Here is a 22176-nt window from a genome sequence, read left to right on the forward strand (position 1 = left end):
CCTCTTGCAGCATACAATTTCTCGAGCTCATCCCACTTCTCCTTTGCACTTGCAAGTTGATCAATGTGGTGGATTAAGGATTTGTCCAAGTGCAACATTATTATAGCTTGAGCTCTTTGACCATATTCTACATCTATAGGGTTGGATGGATCAATGGCCTTGGTCCCTTTTATGAAGGTCCAGTAACCCCTCTCCATCATTTTATATTTCACTAATATCTACCATGGATGGAATTCTCTCCCATCAAACTTGCGAATTTGAGGTTTTACATCAACATAGGCCATGATAGGAAGGTCTTACTGGATTGCACAAGGCAATGGCAGTATGTAATCCTCTACAAAGTGGGTACTAAGAGAGGAAACAAATGAAATGATGCTTAAACCAAATAGTTACATGCTAAAAGTAATTTAAATTCTAAATTACAAAATCAACAAGATAATATTTAGAGAGGAGCATGGTCTATGTGTTTATAATTTAACACATGGCCTTACTGTGTCACTTAATGGGGAGAAGCACTTAATGACCATGCTAAAAAGCTAAATGGCATTCGTATCTCAGAATTAACATTCAAATTTATTATAATAATTAGCAAGCAATGACTAAGAAATGGAGCATTAGTGCTTACAAGCACTCATCTCACAATTTATACCTCACTTGAGATGTGAAATGTTGATCTTTTGATAAGCTTAATGATGTCCACCAAGTGTTTCTAGCTCAGAGATGGAGCTTTCAGATCTACAATAAACTCTAGACAAGAGTAATCAGTGATTAGAATCACTGTTAATGACTTTTGTGATTATTAAAGTTGAAATGAGAAAGCTTGAAGCTCTCTCGTTATGGTTGCCATAAAGACTAACAAATAGGGTTTCACTTAATGTGAGTAGCAATGAAGGAATTCTAGCAAACCCTTTTAGGTGGGGATAGCCGACTTGGGGGCTATAAATGCCCCATGATAGCTACTAAGACTATGCCTTCTATAGGTTGTATGAGTAGCCACAAAGTGAAGTGCTATCCTAGATTGCAACAGATCTATAGATTTGACAATGTCGGGTTCCTACATGGCCAATGTCAAGGTTTTATGTGATAGGATGCTATGCCCTAAGGTGGAGAAGAAGTCTCCAAAAGAGACCATGAGTTGAAATGCCCTCCTTTGGTGCACCAAATCCTCCATTAACTGCTAGTCCAAATCTAGCTATGAAGGTTGAGAGGTTTAAGACGAAGAATGAAACTTTCTTGTGCACTCAACTGAGATAGGATTAGGGGAGGCTTAATGGATCAAAGATAGCTTTGATACCATGTTGAAATATCAAAGTTGCAACATGGAGAGTGTGCACAAGAGAGAGAAGAGAACTCAAGTACAAGAAAAAGATATTGCTTATTAAGTTGCTCATGAAAGTACAAATAGTACACACTCTCATCTACACTAAGAGTGACCTTTAGGACTATTTATATAGCCATTGAGTGAGCTAGGGTTAGGTTTTCTCCTATCCTCTAGTATATTCAAACCTCATCTTCCCTCATGCACCCTTACTTGCATAGGGTTCTCATGCTATACTTCTCACAAATTTCACCCATAGAATTGAAGGATATACTATTTGTCCTACTCTATTTTTTACCTCAATTATTAACGTTTACTAAGGATGTTACATATCCCATATTTTTTAGCTTAAAATTGTCATCTCCTTGATTTGAAGGGCCTCATGGGGTAATCACCATTTGTGATAGAAAGGAAGAAGATGTGGATACCCAAATCATTTTATGGGAATGCTTAAATAATGTTATGAGAGAGTATCATCACTCTCAAAAAGACTTTGCTAGCTTCATGGCAAATGAAGTTGGGTCAAATTTGATTGCAATTAGGACATGTTTAATGGGGGCCCTAATAATGTGTTGGAGAGGGGAGACAACATTCATGATTGTTTCATTGGGAACAAAGTCTACCAAAACATACCACCAAGCTAATCAATTTGAGTCTTAAAATCAGCAGCTTCCATTATGCAAACAACGGTAGCTATCTCAAATGTGTGAGATAGCAAAATAAAAATCATTGGATACAAGGCATTGAAGGCATTTGCATAAATTTCTAGATGAGAATACCAAAGCAGTGGAATAATGCTTATGATGTTGGGAGAGTAGAATTGACCATTGGGCCAATCAAACTCATATGTGTTTTACCCTTTCTTTTCCACAAACAATACATTATTATTTATTTTTCATGCTTGTTTCATTGGGAACAAAGTTTACCAAAACATACCACCAAGCTAATCAATCCAAGTCTTAGAATCAACACCTTGCATTATGCAAACAATAGCAGCTATCTCAAACATGTGAGATAGCAAAGAAAAAAGCATTGGGTATAAGGTAGTGATGGCATTTGCATAAATTTCTATATGAGAATACCAAAGCTTTGGGATAATGCTTATGATGTTGGGAGAGTAGAATTGGCCATTGGGCCAATCAAACTCATATGTGTTTTACCCTTTCCTTTTCTCAAACAATACATTGTCATTTATATGTCTTATACAATTTTTGTGACAATTGCAAATGCAACTGGCCCCTTGGGAGCATGCTTAAATCCCTAATACAAACCTATCTAAGAGCATGCCTATGAGTTGGCTAGCTAAGGAGGATAAGAAAAGAAATATATATTTGTATGATGCCTATATGATAGACTTGATAAACTCATACATTCAATGTTCTTTTTAATTGGCATTCATGACAAGGAGATACATTGGGAATGGTCTATGGATGCTTTGTTAAATAGAATGCTTGTACAAAACACTCCTCCCAATGTGTTGCTTGTGTAGTCCAAGGTGTGGTTCGAGGTAGTTTTTCTTATGGAGATCTAGTTCTTACAAGGAATAAGAAAGCAATGCAAAGGAAAAGAAAGAGCACAAATGGTTGCAACTCTCATAAGCCTAGCTATGCTATGGATCCCAAGGATAGAATCCCAAAAGATCGATGGCATACAACAAGCTTTGAAATCCCAAGAGATCTAGCTACCACCATCGACTTAAAAGATGAGGAAATGGATGATGCCAGTTATAGAAATCAACCTCCACAATTAGTGGAGGAAGATGTGCATAGAAGCTTATGGGCTTTGTGCAAGATATTTTTGCATTACAAATTCTAGAGGAAGATGCGTGTAGAAGCTTATGGGATTCGTGCAAGAAACCTTCGCATTATGAATTTTGAAGGAAGATGTGCTAGTGATAACAATCAACCTCCACTAATTTTGGAGGTAGATATGCTAGTGATAGCAATCAACCTTCACTAATTCTCAAGGAAGATGTGCATAGAAGCCTATGGGCTTTGTGCAATATGCTTTTGCATTACAAAAGGAAATGTTTTGGGTTGTCAAAAAGAAGATATGCACTAATTCAATTAATAGCATGTCTCCAAGATTGGTTGCCCCTTGCTTCTAGCTAAAAGAAGGTTCTAGGAAAAAATCATCATTCAATAGATTTGATTATATAGCCACGATATGGAGCACACATGGGATGTTGAGTAAAACATGTTTTCATATTACCAACAGTTTGGTCGATTGCTATATGGGGCAAATGCGTCTTAGGATAAAAGTGTACCTCTTAAGAAGGCTAGATTCAATGTCAATGATGTGGATAATCCATCTACTCCTAATGTCGATGTGCATTTGGTAGTTGCATGTCAAGGTTCTTCAACTAGGAAATGTAGTAGCAAGTAGAGGAATGGTATCTTAAGGGATATAGAGAAAAAAAATTCTTTGGCTAAAGCTTTAGAGGTAGCATTTGTGGAAGAAAAGGTGGTGCAACCTAGAGTTATGACCTTTTTTTAATGAAGACCAATCAGTTGTATGAGGTGCAAATCAAGCCGAAATTGTCATCAAAATAAGCAATGATATGTGGACATTTATCAACACCTACTTCAAGGCAGATACTGATGTATACATTGATGACTATAGGTTTTGTATATTTAAGCATATATAGATGAGTATACCAACAATTGTAGAAGAAAATTATCAATTCTTATACAACATGTGCAGAGAAAAAAAGATTGCAGGGATCTAGTTCCTAATCTATCAGACATGGATCACTATTGAAACCTATAGTGCATAGCACAAAAAAGACACTACAATATATGTGAAAACAAAAAGAAAATATAAATATGTTCTTATTATATAGTGATACATGAAATTACATGTCCAATTGATACAAGTCTAAAAAGACACAATAATATGTGTCCCATAAATTCATAACTCCTAATGCTAGAAGCAATCCTTGATCTCATCCTCACACAATCCCTCAATGGTCCAATGCTACAAGAAAAGGCAAACATAGATCATTAGAACTCTAGAATGAAGCATAAATTGCAACTATGTTAGTGCATAATAATTGGCCACCTTTGCTCACAAAATTAGCTTGTTAACAAGCCACATAATCCCATGGCATCACGTATACTCTTTCTCTAGCTTGGTCCACCAAATGACTAGTGAAGCAATACTACAAAAGCATGAACACACAGTATTGAATGTTATGTAAAATAGATAGAAATTTGAAATAATATATTGAATCAAAAACCTAGAATGAAAATAATGTTATTGAAGTATAAAACTTACAAAGTCATTCTCAAAGGAGGCCTAATCGGCTACTCCCAAGATGTGGTAACGAACCTACTGCAACATGGTTGTATGTTGTTTCCATTTATTGCTTCTACTTGTTAGGTTTCTCCTATATCTCATCCCTGATCTTCATCCATACCCCTTATGAAGCCGCACAACCTATTGTAACCCATCCTGAAAAGCATCACATATCTCTGGTGCTAGGTCTCTACAAATGCACATACATATATAAACACTAGAAAATCAGTCACACTGACAAACAAGTATGAGAACTCAGTATACAATCTATGTATGAAATAATTTGTGGGTTGGGTCTTGCTTTCTTTACTTCTCAATGATACTATGATTGTATACTTGTACTACAAGCTCATGCAACCTCATAGTGAGCTTTTTTCCTTTGTCATTCATGACCAAATGACATGTTCATTAGGTGATCACGTATGACATGCTGGGTGGAATCTCAGGGATGCTCAACTTATGAGGGGTGACAGTCTCAATCCTCAGAGTGAGGGGGTGGTTGGCATCTATAGATAGAATCCATCTCTAAGCAAGAGAGCTAATCCCCAAATCGAGACTATCCTAAACTAAGTGGAGGTAGAGGTACGATCGGTGGGCTAGCTGAGAATTTGGTTAGGGATGGGAGAAGGAGAGCTTGGACTAATGTGGTAGGTGGAAAATCCTAGAACTAACAATATCAAAACCTATAAAGTCATAGTCCCCTAGATCTGGTGTCGATTCCCCTAGTGTAGGTGAAGAAGGATGAGAAGTAGTGGTACAATGTGGATGTGATGGGCTGGCCAATGGGAGAGGGGAACAAATGGTCATGTGGAGACACTCCAACCTATGAGGTGACAAAAATGATGATCATAGTATTGTCCCTAGCAAGTCCAACGTTAACATTGAAGAGATTAATATCATGCAGACTGATTCTAGTGATGATTTCATACTTCCAGCTTCTTCTCTTGATACTTGACAGAGCTTATTGATACTTTGTCATGATATATTCAATGTTGCTTGATAGATTCAAGGGCTTCCTTTCATGTGACCCCCTCATAGAGAGTGGTTTCACTCCTATTGCAGTATGATTGGATCTCTCCATTTGGGAAATGAGCTGGCATTAGAGATAGTTTGTTAGAAGATAGGCATAGGAACCCAGTGCAAGCAAGGGTGTATGAGGGAAGATGGGTGTGATAGCCTTAGGGGAAGGGGAAACCCTAACCCTAGCTTGGCAGAGGCTATATAAACAACCTATGGATCACTATCATGTGTGGGAGAGTGTACCAAAGTTGTACTTGTAAGCAACTTAGTAAATAAGATATTGTTTTTGTACTTTGAGCTCTCTCCTTCCTCTTGTGCACACATTCCAATGCTGCAACTCTGCTTTCTCACATGGTATCAGAGCCTCCTCTGATCCTCTCATCTTCCTCAAATCTCAGCTCCATTAAGTGCACAACAAGAACTCCATCTTTCATCCATCTTCTTCATCTCCATAGCCTGGTTTTTGAACCCCTTGACCTTGGTGGACTTGGTGCATGCAAAGGAGGGCATTTTAGATCGTGCCATCTTCTACAAACCTTCTCTCCACCTCAGGGCGCAACTGCATGGAACTTCAAAACATGACATTGGGCATCAACAAGCACGACATTACATTTTGAGTCAGAATGGTGCAGTTTTGGGCAGGTGGCCAGTTCATACTGAAGTGCGGGCTGTGGGAGACGCAATGAAGGCGGTCACCATAGGGCTTTTGTAGCCCCCCTAGTGGGCCATCTATTCCTAAGAGGGCTCTGGGAAATTTGACCTCTATTGGCTGCTAGAAGACAAACCTTAACTGACAATTTCCTGGCAGCCATAGCTAGGAAGCTTCAAGCTTCTTTAACTTTCAAATTTCTCAATATCTAGTCATTAACAGTGATTTTAATCATTGAGTTAACACCTTTTGAGTTAGTTACTAATCTAGGAACCTAATCTCAGAGGTTAATGCACTTGAAAAGTCATCATCAAGCTTATCAAGACCGACATTAACCATCTCTAGCAACATGAGCTACAGATGAGTGCTTATTATAAGCACTAAGGCACATTGCTTAATCATCAGTGTTGCTAATACTTACATAATCTGAATGTTTTCATCAGGAAATTAAAACAACTAAGTACCTTGCTTCAAGTTGTAAGGCTATGTGTACAACTATAAACACATAAACCATCATACACTAGAAGTGTATTGCATATCTTGAGTGATTTTTTTTTCGTAAGTACATTGGTCAATGAAATTAGAGGGATGAGTGTCATTGTACTCTCAAAATCGTTAGCAACAAGCATTGAAATCATAGACCGTCCTTGTCCAACACAAGGGTCATCCACTGAGCCATACCACAAGGAGGAGCCCAAAGTCCAGTCCAGGTTCAAATCATTGAATCCTAAAAAGACCATTAAACCTCAGAAGAACACTGCTCATAAGAAAGGACCACCAAAGTCATATTTTGAAATATTACATAAGTATGATTTTCAGCATTTCTCCTCATTACAACTTTGAATTGCTTCCACATTTAGTGGAAAACTTGTAAGGGACTAGACACTGCCCTTATTCTAGCAAGTGATAAGACCTTCTCAATGGCCACAACATATGATAATGTCTGTCCTCAAATTCAAAAACTTGATGGCAAAGATTTCCACCCATGGCAAGTACTTATCAAGTACAAGATGATGGAGAGAGGGTATTGGCCTCTCATTCAAGGCACTAGAGCTGTAAACTCTATAAATCTAGTTGATATAGGGATGACCAATGTGCCTAGGCAATCATCATGTTACACTTAGACGAGTCATTGATTCATCATGTTAATCAACTAAATACTGCTAAAGAAAAATGGGATGAGCTTGAAAAGCTCTATGGAGCCATTGGTAAAAATACTAAAATCTTCCTTAAAATTGAATTCTTTAGCTTGGAATATCGATCAGGAGAAGGCTTGGGAAAATTCATCTCTCACATGAAGGGACTTATGGCACAACTTGCCTCAGTACAAGCTCCAATACATGAAGAAGATGCTATTGCTATTCTCCTAAAAGCTGTAAAACAAGTGTTTCCTACTCTTGTAACCACTTTTACCAACATTCCAGATCCTACATTGGCAAGTACCATCCAATCCTGTTTGGATGAAGAAAAGAGGAACCACAAAGAAGGCAGCAACAGTCAAGCATCTTCAACTTCCCATGATCAAGTATCGGTACATACAATTCTCACTAGATATTCTTTCTATAAGAAAAAATGACATCTTGTAAACAACTGTTGGAAGAAGTATCCTGAGAAAGTGAAATGTAACAAATGCAAGAAGACAGGGTATATCAGTATAGTAAATGCCCCAACACTCCTGATGTACCCAAAGAACTGGTGGCCAATTATGCCTCCAATCCATCTGAAGATCAACTTTTTTGAGTCTTTAAACCATCTACCTAAAAACACTCCTATAGCCTAATTTATAAAGGCATCCCGGTTGTTTAAAGGGGGGGACATCTTACATGCCTTGTAATCCAATGCCACCCTGGCATTGAGGGGGGGTGTTAGAAGATACGCATAGGAACCCACTATAAGCAAGGGTGTATGAGGGCAGATGGGTGTGAATAGCCTTAGGGGCAGGGGAAACCCTAACCCTAGCTTGACAGAGGCTATATAAATAGCCTATGGGTCACTATCATGTGTGGGAGAGTATACCCAAGTTGTACTTGTAAGCAACTTAGTAAACAAGATATTGTTCTTTTACTTTGAGCTCTCTCCTTCCTCTTGTGCACACATTCCAATGCTGTAAATCTGCTTTCTCACATAGTTGGTATTGGTGATGCCAGTTTTGGTAGCACATTTACTTTTTATGATGCATGCCATGTACTGGCTCTCACAAAGAGCCTTGTCTCTATTGGCACTTTGAATGGTGCAGGCTATGTTGTCTCCTTTGGTGATTCCACATGGAAGATTACCCATGGAAATCTTGTCGTTGCGCATGGTGCTAACTCCAATACTCTCTACTCTTTGCTTGTATCTAGGTCAGTTGACTATGTTTTGGCAGAGAATGCAGCTCCACATGTATCTCTTTGGCATAATCACCTTGCACATATATCTTTGAAAGGAATGAAATGTTAGATATGCTCAATGCCCCACCCTCATAAGGTGCCACCAATGATCCATGGTGCTCAAAGTAGTAAGGTCCCCATTATGAGAAAAAGCCAAATGTGAGCCCCGATATTGGTTGAGTCCAAACTTGTATATCAGATGAGGTCTATGTGACTGGATGGCAAAAAGGTGACCATTGGTCTAATCTTTGGGTTGGACTGAGTAGTTGAGCTGGTAGCAACTCGAGGCACATTGAATCGAGTTGCGGGGTAAGGGAGTTAAAAGGAGCCGCTATTTTGGGGTGTGGGGGCCGCAGAAGCGGCCTCTGACTGGGGGGTGGCGAGGGTCTGGGGGCAGCGTCCCTGGCCCGACGGTAAAGGGAATATTCCCTGGCCAATTAGTGGAGGCTCATATGGTAGGTCAGTCATGCTGACCTAACCGCCTTCAGGGGCTATAAAAGCTAAACCCCTTCACAACCATCGATCATCTATCTTTCACCCAGTCAGAGTTGTTCCAGCTAGCCTTAAGCTCTTCACCTATCTTCTGTCTAGATTGCCATCTAAGCTTCACTGTGGAAGCGCACGTGTGGACAGAGCCATCTCTGTATCAGTTGTTTGGAGCTAAAGAAATTTTCTAATTCTCCTCTTATCTGTTGTGTACTCTCTATCTCTATCTCTTTCTCAGATTCTGTTTGTTGCGCCGTGTAATTTTTACATGAAAATGCTTACCCGTTTGGAGTATCTTTTACCCCTTGATTATAAGTGTTCTGAGTCTTATGATCATTCTTTATATGGAAAGTAGATATGTGATACACATAAAAAGCCTGGTATGACATGCATGGGTGATTCTTTGGCTCTTGTTCATTCAAATGTATGTGGTCCCAAGCCCTACAAGTTATTAAGTAGTGCGAAGTATTTCGTTACCTTCATTGATGACTATACACATAAGGTCTAGGCATACCCTATTAAACAAAAATCAATAGTCTTGGCTACATTTTAGCATTGGCTTGTTTTGGTTAACAACCAATCTGAGTATAGGCTAAAATGTCTAAGGTCACATAATGGGGGTGAGTATGTCTCTAAAGCCTTTGAGCAGTTTTGTGATGAGAGGGGTATTAAGCATCAATTGACCACCCCATACACCATACCCCAGAATGGTATGGCTGAGTGCATGAATATGACAATTCAGGAGAGTGAGTCAATAGTATGCTTAGCCAGGCAGGCTTACCACAACATTTTTGGGCTAAGACAATTATCACTATTGTACACTTGATTAATTGGTTCCCATGTATTGCTCTTGACTATTAGGTTGCAGAGGAGGTATGGTCTAGAAAACCTCCATCATGTGCTCATTTGTGTGTCTTTGTTTGTGAGGATTTTTCCATGTTCCCAAGGCCAAGTGCAATAAGCTAGATCCTAAGTCTATGAAATGCATCTTTCTTGGTTATGGAGATGCAGGTGAGATGGGCTATTGCCTATAGAATCCGTAGGCTGCTCTGAAGGTTATTTGTAGTAGCCACATTCTTCTTTTTCATAAGGAGAAAATACATAGGCATCCAGAGCATATTCTTGAGGTATGCATGGTGATATTTCAAGAGGAGCCTCCTACTAGTGTACAACCAACTAGACAACCTGCAGTAGTGGTGGCTGATGCTCCAATGTCCCATGTCCTTGATGCTCCACACGATATATAGGCCCTAGAGCTTGTTTTGAGGCAGTCTACTAGAGATAGAAGATAGCCTGAGTGGTTTGCATCCTCTATGAATTATATCATAGTAACACATGCTGATGAGCCTCTTACTTATGATGAAGCCATGCGCAAAGGTGATAGTCACTCTTGGGAGAGGGCCATGCAATTAGAGTATAACTCAATGCAGAAAATCATATATGTGGGATTTAGTTCCTTTGCCTAGTGGAAAGCATACTTTTCACCATACGAGTGGGTGTACAAGTTGCAAAGTACCCTTGGACGCCCCAAGCCAGCATACAAGGTCAAATTGGTTGTTAAGACCTTCAAGAATGAGCATGGTGTGGACTTTGATGAAGTATTTTCTCTACCCTATCGCTTGGCTTTGGTTGCTTAGCTTGACTTGGATCTTTATCAAATGGATATCAAGAAAACTTTTCTTCATGGGGACTTGCATGATGAGATTTGCATAGAGCAATCTAAGGGCTTTGTAGAACCTGGCAGGGACCACCTAGTGTGCAGATTAAGAAAGAGCCTTTATGGCCTTAAACAACCACTTAGTGTGCAGACTTAGGTAATAAAATGAAATGATTGGTACCACAATTTTGATGCTTTTTGTTATTACATCATAATCAAAGATGTATCATTTTTTTTCTGCATGCTCCACTTGGAAATCCTGCTTATAAGACTACAATGCAAAATACGACTTGTATTGCAAAACATGAGTGAAGATGGACCATGAGAAGATGTATGACAATCATTCAAGCATATGTAACAAAGCAAGTTACCCTATCAATTGTATACCTTGAGTATGTTGCCTCTAGAGAACTCCCATTCCTCCATGCTTATAATGACCCCCTCTTAAAAAGCTCTTGTTAACTTTTCATATAACTACATGGGTTCACGAAGGTGGAAAATGCATCTAAATGCTTTGGATAACACATGGATTGTTTTCTTTGAGATAATTGAAGGTGTGTCTTGCTAGCCTTTGTTCCTCCTTTGCAATCTTGTACCAATTTATCCACTTCTCCATTACTAGATGATGTAGCATACAAACCAATTTATTTTTCTGTAATGGAGTTATCTATCCTTATCTCTTACCATTGGCTTCAAGCCACCTCTCCAACTTCTGAGGATTCTCCTATAGATGCTATAGGGATTTCATGTCACTGTCTTAGTTCCCTAAATATTTTGTAATACAAACTAATGACTCTTGGATTAACCACCCTTCCACCATAGAGCCATCAAGCCTTACCTTTTACAACAAAAATCCTTTCAGTGTCTTCATGAAGCATTCAAGGAAGAATATCCGCCTATTGTGTACCTACCCATTATTATAGATATCTCATCCACAAGGTGTATTGGTAAATGCACTTGAATGGTAAGGATGGAGGTGGACAAGAAATTCTCTAATAGCACTAGTACTTCAATGGAGTTTTTCTTTGCTCCATGTATGGAGACTGCATGGATTTCCTTCTATGATATACACTACACAAGTTAGTCAAGCTTGTATATCATTGAGTGGGCCTCTGGAGTTAGCCACCTTATGACCAAAATTGGTAGAATAAACTAGAAAGAGAGAACAAGAGAAATAAAAAAAGGTGAAGTAATGACAAGCCATGAATGTAATTAACTCCATATTTACATTTAAATACATACCTAGCACATCGTATGCTAGTCATGAGACTTCAAATCACTTAGCTATTTGTTTTTCGTAAAGGCCCCACTCAAATTATGCACGAGACTAGTTGGCATGCAAATCTTTGAGATAACATTCTTTACCTTCTATTCCTCTACTCTTAACATTTTCCATGGGATGCAAATGTGTACATCCCCATGCACTCATGCCCAAGATGCATTCATGGTATTCACATCTTGTAGATCATCGCAAGCCACCAAGTTCCTTGACCCTATGAGATACTCCCACAAGAGACTTCCAGCATTTTTGAATATGTCTATTGGATCAAGAATATGATTGATCAACATGCACAAATTTGATTGCATTGGGAATGTTTGTGATTTCACTACTAGTTTGGGCATGGCATGTCTATGATAACATGTAGAAAATAGATTTTTTTTAAATTCCATGGGGCAATGGCTTATCACCTTCCTCAAGGTCTTCAAGTCCATTGCAGATTGTCAATGGGCATGTTGTACATGCAAGTGGGTAGAGTTGGGGAACATATGTAAGCATCAAATCAAGGTGCTACTTCTTTTAGGGGTACTGAATACTACAGTGGTGGCACAATGTATGGACTTATATAAAGGCATGGAACCAAGAGGAAAATATAAAGGACTTATAAGTAACTCTCCTGTGATATAGGATGAGGTTGCACATGATCCTTACACGCCAACCACGCTGCTAGATGTGGATAATCTCCAAGACATGGATACAACTATGATTAATATCTCCCGTGAAGACACCCACGCATCCACAACATTGCAACATCTATGCCACGATGTATTTGATTTGGTGGGGGGTGACATGGAGCTTATTTCTGAGGCGTGTTCTTCTATGAAGAAGATGTTGAGCCAACTTCAAGCTCTGAAAGCTCGTAGAGAAGATATGTGCAATACACAAGCTTTTGTGCCCACCAATGATGGATTTGGAAATACCATACAACGAGCTAAGCCTTTCATTGAAAAAAGGCTAACTAAAGGAAGAGTTTCTAGATTGGTAGAATCACCCACAACATCATCATTCATGGCTCCACCCAAAACCAAACGGCCCTCAATGCAAGAGAAGCTTGATGCTAGAGCCGAGAAAGAAGATGAAGAAGCCCATGCCTCTAGATAGGAGGAATGCTACATTGTTATATTCTTATGGTACTCTTATTAAATTGTGAAATATTTGAGCTTTTATTCTCTATGTCTTTAAGCATATGTATTGAGGCCTCTAGGCCTGCCCGTGTATGGTGTGACCACCCATTCTTTATTCATATATAATACGATAGTGCAATAAGGCTGTCAGTTCAGTTGGACAACACCTACATTGTGTGTGCTCTTCTCTCCCACATCTTCCTCTTCTCCTTCTCCACTACCATTGCATCCCCTTCAAATGGTATCAGAGCTTTGGATTGGAGCTTGATTGTGGAGCTTGGCCCGGTATTACTTCAGCTCGGATTGAAGACCTAGAGCTTGGAGCTTCAATGCCATCCATGGCTTCTTCTCCCCAATGTAAGATTTCATCTCCCACCTCTCCCCAGCCCTCATAGGCTCTTTTCAGGTGTTCCTTGGCTTCATTGGGCACCTTGTATGCCCCCATTTTCCCCCTTATCCTCAGCATTACCAGCATACCCCACAGTAGCAGCTCACGTTTTTTGCGCCTGTTTCAAAATCTGGCTCAAAAATCCCATTTTTTCTCATATCTCGAGGATCTGGAACCCGATTTAGGCAAGGTAAGAGTCTAGCTTGAGGTTTTGGCACGCTCCGGATTCAATGCCGATGTCAGGTCTACCAAATTTTGATCATAGAATTTTTTGCAACAGATCTGAGTTGATTTACAACAAGAAAATGTCATGGTCTTAGCTTATGTGATGCTCCCGAGGCTTGGTATTTGATGCCCAGATGCTTTGGGGATGTTTGCCCAATGTTTTGAGATGCTTTGGGACTTGGTTTGAGCTTCCATAGCTCGATTTATGCAGGGATTTATTGATGTACATTGTTTGGGCAACAAGGTTTTATCAAGGATGGCTTATGCATAATGCTCTTTGTTGACATTCGGGTGTCCTGTTGGATATATTGATGCTTGGTCATCATGGTTTATGCCCGGATGCTATTTGAGAGTTATTGAGCCTTGATTTGGAAGTGGGCACTTCGTTGTTGGTTGGAATTTATGCTATCTTGGTTGATAGGTTATTTTACCTCCAGTTTAGTTATGCCTATGGTCTACAAGTGCTCTCGACTACTCGGGATGATATGTTGATGTATTTGGATGATGCCACTTTGATGTTTATATTCCCGAATTCTTGGTATAGGGGACATACACCTAGCTTTGCCTAATGGGACTTCTCTTATGCTTAGGGATGTTTTACATGTTCCCATGCTCAGTAAGAGCTTGATTTCTATCAGCTAGTTGCATGATGCAGGCTACTCTATTTCTCTTCAGGATAGGTCATGGAAGATCTATCATGGTTGCTTGGTTTTGGCTAGAGGTTCTAGAGTTGGTTCTCATTACCTAGTGCATGTCTCTCATGTGGAATATTCTATGGTTGCAGTTATCCGGATACCACATGCATTGTTATGGCATTATTGCCTAGGCCATATGCACCACAGAGAGATGGAGATCTTGTCTCGTTCAGACTCATGCCTCCTATGTCACTTACAGATCTTGATGCTTGCCCTGATTGTACTCTTGGTCCTTGCAGAGCCCCCTTGGCTTATGGCGATCGTACGAGGCATGCTCCTCTAGATCTTGTTCATTGTGTAGTATATGGACCTATGCCTTCCCAGTCACTTGGTGGAGCATCGTACTTTGTGACCTTTGTTGATCATGCTACCCATTGTGTTTGGGCTTTTCCCTCGGTACAGATTGAGGATGCTGTAGTTATTCTTGACAGGTTTATGGATTCTGCTGGTAGCAGGCCTAGGTGCTTGCAGATGGATTATGAGAGTCATGCTCTCTCTCCCAGCTTTCGGACCTCTTGTCAGCAGTATGGCATTGATTTCTTATGCCCAGGATATTATGGGATTGCTCATGGCATGTGCTTGACCTTACAGGTAAACGTTGCTTCTATGCTTACCACAGCTGGGTTGTCTTATGGCTTTTGGGCTAAGGCCCTTATGAGGGTAGTCTATTTGGTTAACAGGATGTCGTGTTTGACCTTGGATGGTATTACACCCCATGAGGCATGGAGTGGCATGCAGCCCTCCTATGATTACTTGAGGATGTTTGGCTACCATGCATCTGTATGTATGGCACATGAGCCTATGTCACGTAGATGTTATCCTCCTTGGTTATGGAGATGGTGACTTTAAGGCCTACAGATTATGGGATTTGGATGCCCATCAAGTCATATGCAGTCGTCATGCTGTCTCCTATGAGACATAGACACCTTTCAGGCCTCTTGATGAGCATTCAGTACGCTTTATGACTAATTTTATAGCAACTCTATAGTGCCATTACAGCAAATTATTTATGCTAAAAATGAGGCACTTATTGGCCCACATGACATAGCTATGCATAGCAATCAGGGTCAGGATGTTGGTGGTCAGTTGCTAGACCCCTTGCAAGCTCATAAGAGTCATTTTCTTGTAGTTTTGCAAGTTGGAGAGCCAGCCATATGTTAGTCTTCCACTTCGCTAAGGCCATGTGTAGTCTTGAGACCCTGTTGGAGGAGTGTCTGGGATGTTGGCTCTCTTTCAATGATTGACTCTGGAGAGTTTGAATGCTCTTCGTTGTCTTGTATGCGCTACGATGATGCTATGTGCGACTTTGATGCTTTACAGCCGTGCACTAATGAGTTGTGCTTGCTTCATGAGAAGCATTCTTGGATTGCTCCATTGTATGGAGCTGCGGGATCACTTATCTCTTAGAGATGCTTGACTCTTCTTCTGCAGAGGTTCCCGACACTTCTTGCACAACTCGCTTTCCGATTGGGCATTGGGTGAGATGTCATGATTCCTCACCTTGTCTTTTTTTTTCTTTTCTTTGTTTTCACTCCCCAACCACATTGGCTTTTTAGTGGGAGGTTGTTGGGGTAAAAGGCCTCCGGGCTTGCCCATGTACACTGTGACTGCCCATTCTTTATTCATATATAATATGATAGTGCAATAATGCTGTTAGTTTAGTTGGACAACACCTACATTGTGTGTGCTCTTCTCTCCCGCATCTTCCTCTTCTCCTTCTCCACTGCCATTGCATCCCCTTCAATCCCATAAGCAATGCCTCAGAGTCTTCTCATATTCTCCACATCTAGCAATGTATAGGGTCTCTACCATAGCCAAGCCATGTACCAACTACTAAACTCTTATGTGCTAGTAACCAAAGAAATACTGAAATATTTGGTGGTCTTAAGCTATCATCCAATCTTCTCAATAAGTCTACCAGGAAAGGCTATGATATACCCTAGATAGTCCAATGCTCAACTGTAATAGCTCGCACCACTCTAGTCCTACTCATCAATATTCTCCTCCCCAACCTAGTGCTACAACCAAAGAATAGGACATCGTGAGGTGCATCTACAAATTGATCTCTTCATACCCACTCCCCAAGATCCTAATAAAGCCTCTATAGAGGCCTCCTCCTATATGCCCAATGTTCCCATCCATCTTCCATACAAGTCTGAGGGTCTAGGTCTAAGTAGCAAGCCCTATCATAATGAGCCCCAACTCTAATCCTTTGTCGAGAGTATCCTATGAACTCTAATTGATTCAGATCCTCTTATCTAAGTCTGCCATCCATCTCTACTAAAGAAGTAAACACACTCTCTCCACTAGTGGCTACCACTACAAGAAGGATTTCTCCTCTAGTAAAGAGCCCTATCCATGTCAGATTTGTCACTAGGTCATTCCTCCGTTCAAAGGGTACCACCTCCTTGATGCTCTCCATTATGACTCTGGCCCCCTTGATACCTTGAAGTCTCTGTCTCTGTATATGGGCCAGTAGCTCAAGAAAGGCAAACCACTCCCTCACTATAGAAAGCTACCTATGTTATATTACTTTCTATCTTCCTAAACATAGTAGGGTCTTCTACCTCATCCCCAACATCAGCACTCAACTTTACATTTTGATCCAATGCATTAAAAGAGGCTTACATGTTGTCATACCACACTTTGATAATATATCCAAGCCATATCGCTTTTGGAACAATCACACACTATCAACACATCTAATCATCTTTATACCAAGGAAGTATCTCAGTTCACCTAGATCCTTCATCTCAAACTTTTGTTTCAAAAGGCTCTTAACATTAACAATCCCACTATCACTATCACTTGTAATAATCAAGTTCTCCACATTGATAACTATGGCAATCAAACCTACATCATCATTCCTAGCATAAAGTGAGTGATTTGCATCTGAAATATAAAGGCCAACATTGACAAGATATTCTCCAACCTTGTCAAACCATGCTTTAGGTGCTTGTTTCAGCCCATAGAGCACCTTCTTAAAGCTACTCACATATGTAGGATGCTCTAAATCATCATAACTTGCCAACTCCTCCATATGCACCTCTTCTTGCAAATCACCATACAAGAAGGCATTCTTCATATCCATTTGATGTAGACTCCAACCTTTGGTTGTTGCCAAAGCAATCACACATCTGACAATTACAATCCTAGCAATTGGACTAATTGTCTCTTCATAATCTATGCCATATGTCTTTGCATAGCCTTTGGCAACCAACCTCACTTTATACATGCTAATAGAACCATCTACATTATGCTTTATTATTTGTGGGAAATTCATCTCGAGTTGTCTTAACCTAGTAACACTATATTAGGGATTTTGGGATTTCTCATAAGGCTTTGAGTATGCCACATGGCAGCCTCTCATCACCCCCAAAACTTCTCTTTTTTTCATTTTTCTTGATTTTTTCTACTATTTTCCCTCTCTCTCTCCATGTTAGGAGGATGTGTGTGTGTGTGTGTTTTGCCATGTGGTTACATGCTTAGTGGAGGAAAACCATAAGAAAGACCATTTATACAATGACACATGGTAGGGAGCCTTTATAGGATTTTTAAAGAACAAAACTAGCCTTTGAGATAGTTCAAGTATCCATTATTAAGTTAATGACTTAATGAGATCTTATCCAAATCATTTTTTTAATGACACATTTATAAAAAAGTGGTGTTTTTGGTTATTTTCGAAAGAATTTTGCAATTCTACCCTCATTTGCTTATCAATCATCCTATTCTGAGTTGATATTACAAAATTATAATCAAAATAAGTTGCACCCAAGCACATGGTCTGCACACAAGAAATTTTTTTTAGGAAATCCACAGAAGTAAATGAGGAAGCTTTGTAGAAGCCGACATTTAAGCTATGAAGATAAAGATTGCACGTGAACAAGGCCAATGTAATATGCGGGACAAAGCATTTTTGAAGAAGATACATTAGCACTATATGCCATGGAGAAGAAGGGTCCATATGCCTTTGCCGTAGACTTTTTGATGGGAGGAATCTCTGTGGATGTCTCAAAGACTGCAGCTGCCCCATAGAACGTGTTAAGCTTCTTCTTCCATTGGGCTGTTATGCAGCTTCACTGCATTGAAATCACATGCAAAGTCAAATACTTAGGTCAAACGTAAGGGTTTCTGCATCAGGCCTGGGCATAGAGAACCCCAGAACCTGCTCAGAAACAGTGTACCATATCACTTATTTCATAACAGGTGTGGCTTATGGTTTTTACCCTCGGAACGTGGTGAGATACAGGTTTTGAGATCCACTGAAACTTGCTTGAAGTGAGCCATTTGCAATTGACAAGGTTGAAGGGAGTTACTTTTATTTTTGTAAATGGACTCTGATATTCTATATAGTGCCTTTTATGGGAAATCTCAATTTATTGCTTTGTCAGTTGGGGGTATTAATCAAGGAAAAGGTGTGATGCATCTGAAACCACGACCGACTGCTTGGCTGGAGTATCACTACTGGTGTTGGCCTAGACTATTCTGGGCAAAAAGGAGTTTTTTTTTGTTCTTTACCAGGCAATTAAGGAGGGAATTAGTGATGGCAGGGAGCTTTTTCTGGCTCATTCTACTACCGTGAAGGGGGGGAATTGCTATGGAATTATGGTCCACCAAGCTATGAAAAGAGGTGGCCATCAGAGCTGCTTTGAACCTTGCATATGGTAGAGTGAAGGACTTCTACATTGGCTCACTGTCTTCGAGATGTACATCCTCAGAAGGACTTCTATGGTGGCCGTTGTTGATGTCTGCAACCAGAATAGGGCACTAGTGGATTGCTTTGGAGAGCGGGAATTGGCCTGATCTCGAAGGTCTTCATCCCTGGGAACTAGGAGCAGTGGAGAGTTTCGAAAGAGGAATCGATTAGTGGCAATGAGGGCGGCAAATTAAAGTTGACCCTGAGACTGGAAAGATTGGGGATTCCTGCTTCAAGACCTTCGGATGCGGCTCTGTCATTGCTTCGCGTCATTTGTCGCTCTACTGAATGGATTAAAGGAAGGGTTATGGATGATGTGGTGACTATTAAGAACAATGATATTGCCAAGCACCTGGCCTTTGCCTCTGATTCTTCCGATGTTGCTGCCGCTTTTCGTCCAGAGACTAGGGTCACCATCATATTGCCTATCGTGGGAGCTTTCACCAGCTCGCTGCCCGAGTCCGACTGCAGAAATGCAGTCTATGATCTATCGTTACATCATCTTCAAGATCGATCCGGCGGCACAGATCATCACTGTGGAGAAGATTGGAGGCCCTGATGAGAGTTACGAGGATTTCTCCAGCTGCTGCACCACAGACCTTCAACAACACGGCATTATCCAAGATGAGAGGAAGATGTTCTTGTGAGAGCCGTCTTGCCAATATTCACTCAAGGATTGACTATGGAAACCTTGTTTGTTGGACATAATCAGCTTGCCCAGTGAATTTGATATTCGTAGCTGCTGCTTTTGACCATCTATTGTTTTTGAAGAATTGGATGTGCTACGTTCTGCTGAGTCGTGTGAAATCCATCTCCAATTCTGCTCAAATGTACTGTGGTAAAGGGATGCAGTTGATGATGAGGATGTATCAGAGCTTGTAGAAGGAGAAACATTCTGCCCAGCTTGCTTTCAGAACACCCTAATCTCTATTAACACCTAAAGAAGAGAGGAGACAGGGATGCAGAAATAAAGAAGAAGGGTAAAGCTTTCATACTGTGATTATTCAGAAAAGTTTTGACAAGGTTTCTTCAATTGGTAAATCTTTGGTTACCAAGGTGAGGCTCACTTCTTGAGATACCAAAACTGTTCATGACAGCATATAAAGAACATGGGCTTGTTCAGTTTCTTTGTTGTAACTCTATGAATTTGACAAGCAATATAGTGATCTTTGGCATCAAAAATTTGAATTCTTCTTGTTAGCCTCTTTCCTTGCTGTATCTTGAACCCCGTGTTCTGCAGTTCTTGCATGAACTCTACGACACCGGTACATGCTATGTCGAGATATTTTACCAAGATTGTTCTTATCAAATTCAAAGCCGCATAGATTCATCTACACAGATTATAGAAATACATAGACTAGTTTCAAGAGAGCCCTAAAAGAGGAGTATTTCATAGAGGATACAAATAGAGTAACCAAGTGGACTTTCCTAGAGTGGATTCATAAACCTGCAAAGGGTTTTTCTAGTCTAAAACTAGAAAGAGAGTTTGAGATGAAGTTTGATCAATTGGATAGTGTAGAGTAGACACATTTGTTTGCAGAGAAAGTTCTTTTGTTTTTACAAGTAGGGGAACCTCTGCTACACCTAGAGCTAGAGAAATTATTAGAGGATGATACTAAAGAGAAAGACAAAAAGACTAAATGGAAAGATGTGTAGGATATTGTATGTAAACAAGTGAAAAGACAAACAAGAAGAAAGCTATTAGCCATGCCTAGGCCTATGCCCAATCAGTCATGAGTATTAGAGCCAATGATTAGGCAACCACCTCCCATGCCCTCTCAAATTCTTGGAAAGACAATGCCATGGGTGAACTTATAAAAAAATACGTGGGATTTATAGATCAAGCTTGCTAAGCTTGATTGAAGTGTTAGGGAAAGCTTGTACTTTGAAGATCCCACCTAGGGAATATTTTTTTTGCCATTGCATATGGTGTAATAATATAGAGCATGACCATAAAGACTACAAGTGAGATGCTTTAAGAAAGAATTTGATTTTTTGGATGTGCAGCCATAGATACTACTACCTATGGACTAGAAACAGAGATATCTCTAGTTTCTAGTGTAGGTAAGAAAGCAAAGTTTATATACCCATGCCATGTGGATTTCGTGTAAGGGTAAATTGCCAAAGAAAGAGCAAAATGATGCATGTCAGAGTATTAGAGAAAAGACTGGGCGGGATTCTCATGTGGATTCCTATTTTGCCTATGCTTTTTTAGTAAAGCAATAGAACGTGGAAGATATACAAAAGAAAAAAGAGCAGAAAGAAAATGAATAGAAAAAGCCAAAGGAAAAGTAATCAGGATACAAGCTGCTCTTTGTCACTAACATAGAGATGGCCAACCAGATTCTAAAAAGGTTTTGGAATAGAGGATTCTAAATTACAATGGGTGAAATCTTGGAATAGCAAAAAGAGAGTTCCATGAAGAAATTATAGACATTATAAAAAGGAAAATACAATTTGTGGATGAGTCAACTCAAGCACACAAAATAAAAAAGAAACAAGTTTACAAGGCATACCGTTGGTCTCTAAAGATGATGCAGATGCAGAGGTTGTTTGTGAAGAAGCAGAATAGCTTATTGTAGACAATGCTATAGAGAAGACTATGATATGTAGTAAATACACAAGAGATGTATAGCCTATGCACTATACAGAGGTTGAAGTGACTTCATCTGCACCATATTCTAATAGGTGCTTCATAGTGCCCATGAAGAATGATAGACTCAGGTTTATATAGGATCTTCAATCAATGAACAAAGAAACTATACAAAATGTGTGTACTAGATAGTGGTGGATAAATTTGTAGAAGTATTTGCACGTAGGGCTATTTATTATTTGGAAGATCTATACTTAGGATATGACTAGTTCTAACTTGCATTTGGAGAGTAGGGACCTAACTATAATGAAGACTCCACTTGGCTTGGTTCATATGTATACATTGTCACATGGAGCTACAAAGTCTATGGCTCATATGAT

The sequence above is a fragment of the Lygodium microphyllum genome, chromosome 6 (genome assembly GCF_053477565.2).
Source record: "Lygodium microphyllum isolate KBCC chromosome 6, Lygodium_microphyllum_v1.1.10, whole genome shotgun sequence".
Classification (NCBI taxonomy): Eukaryota; Viridiplantae; Streptophyta; class Polypodiopsida; order Schizaeales; family Lygodiaceae; genus Lygodium; species Lygodium microphyllum.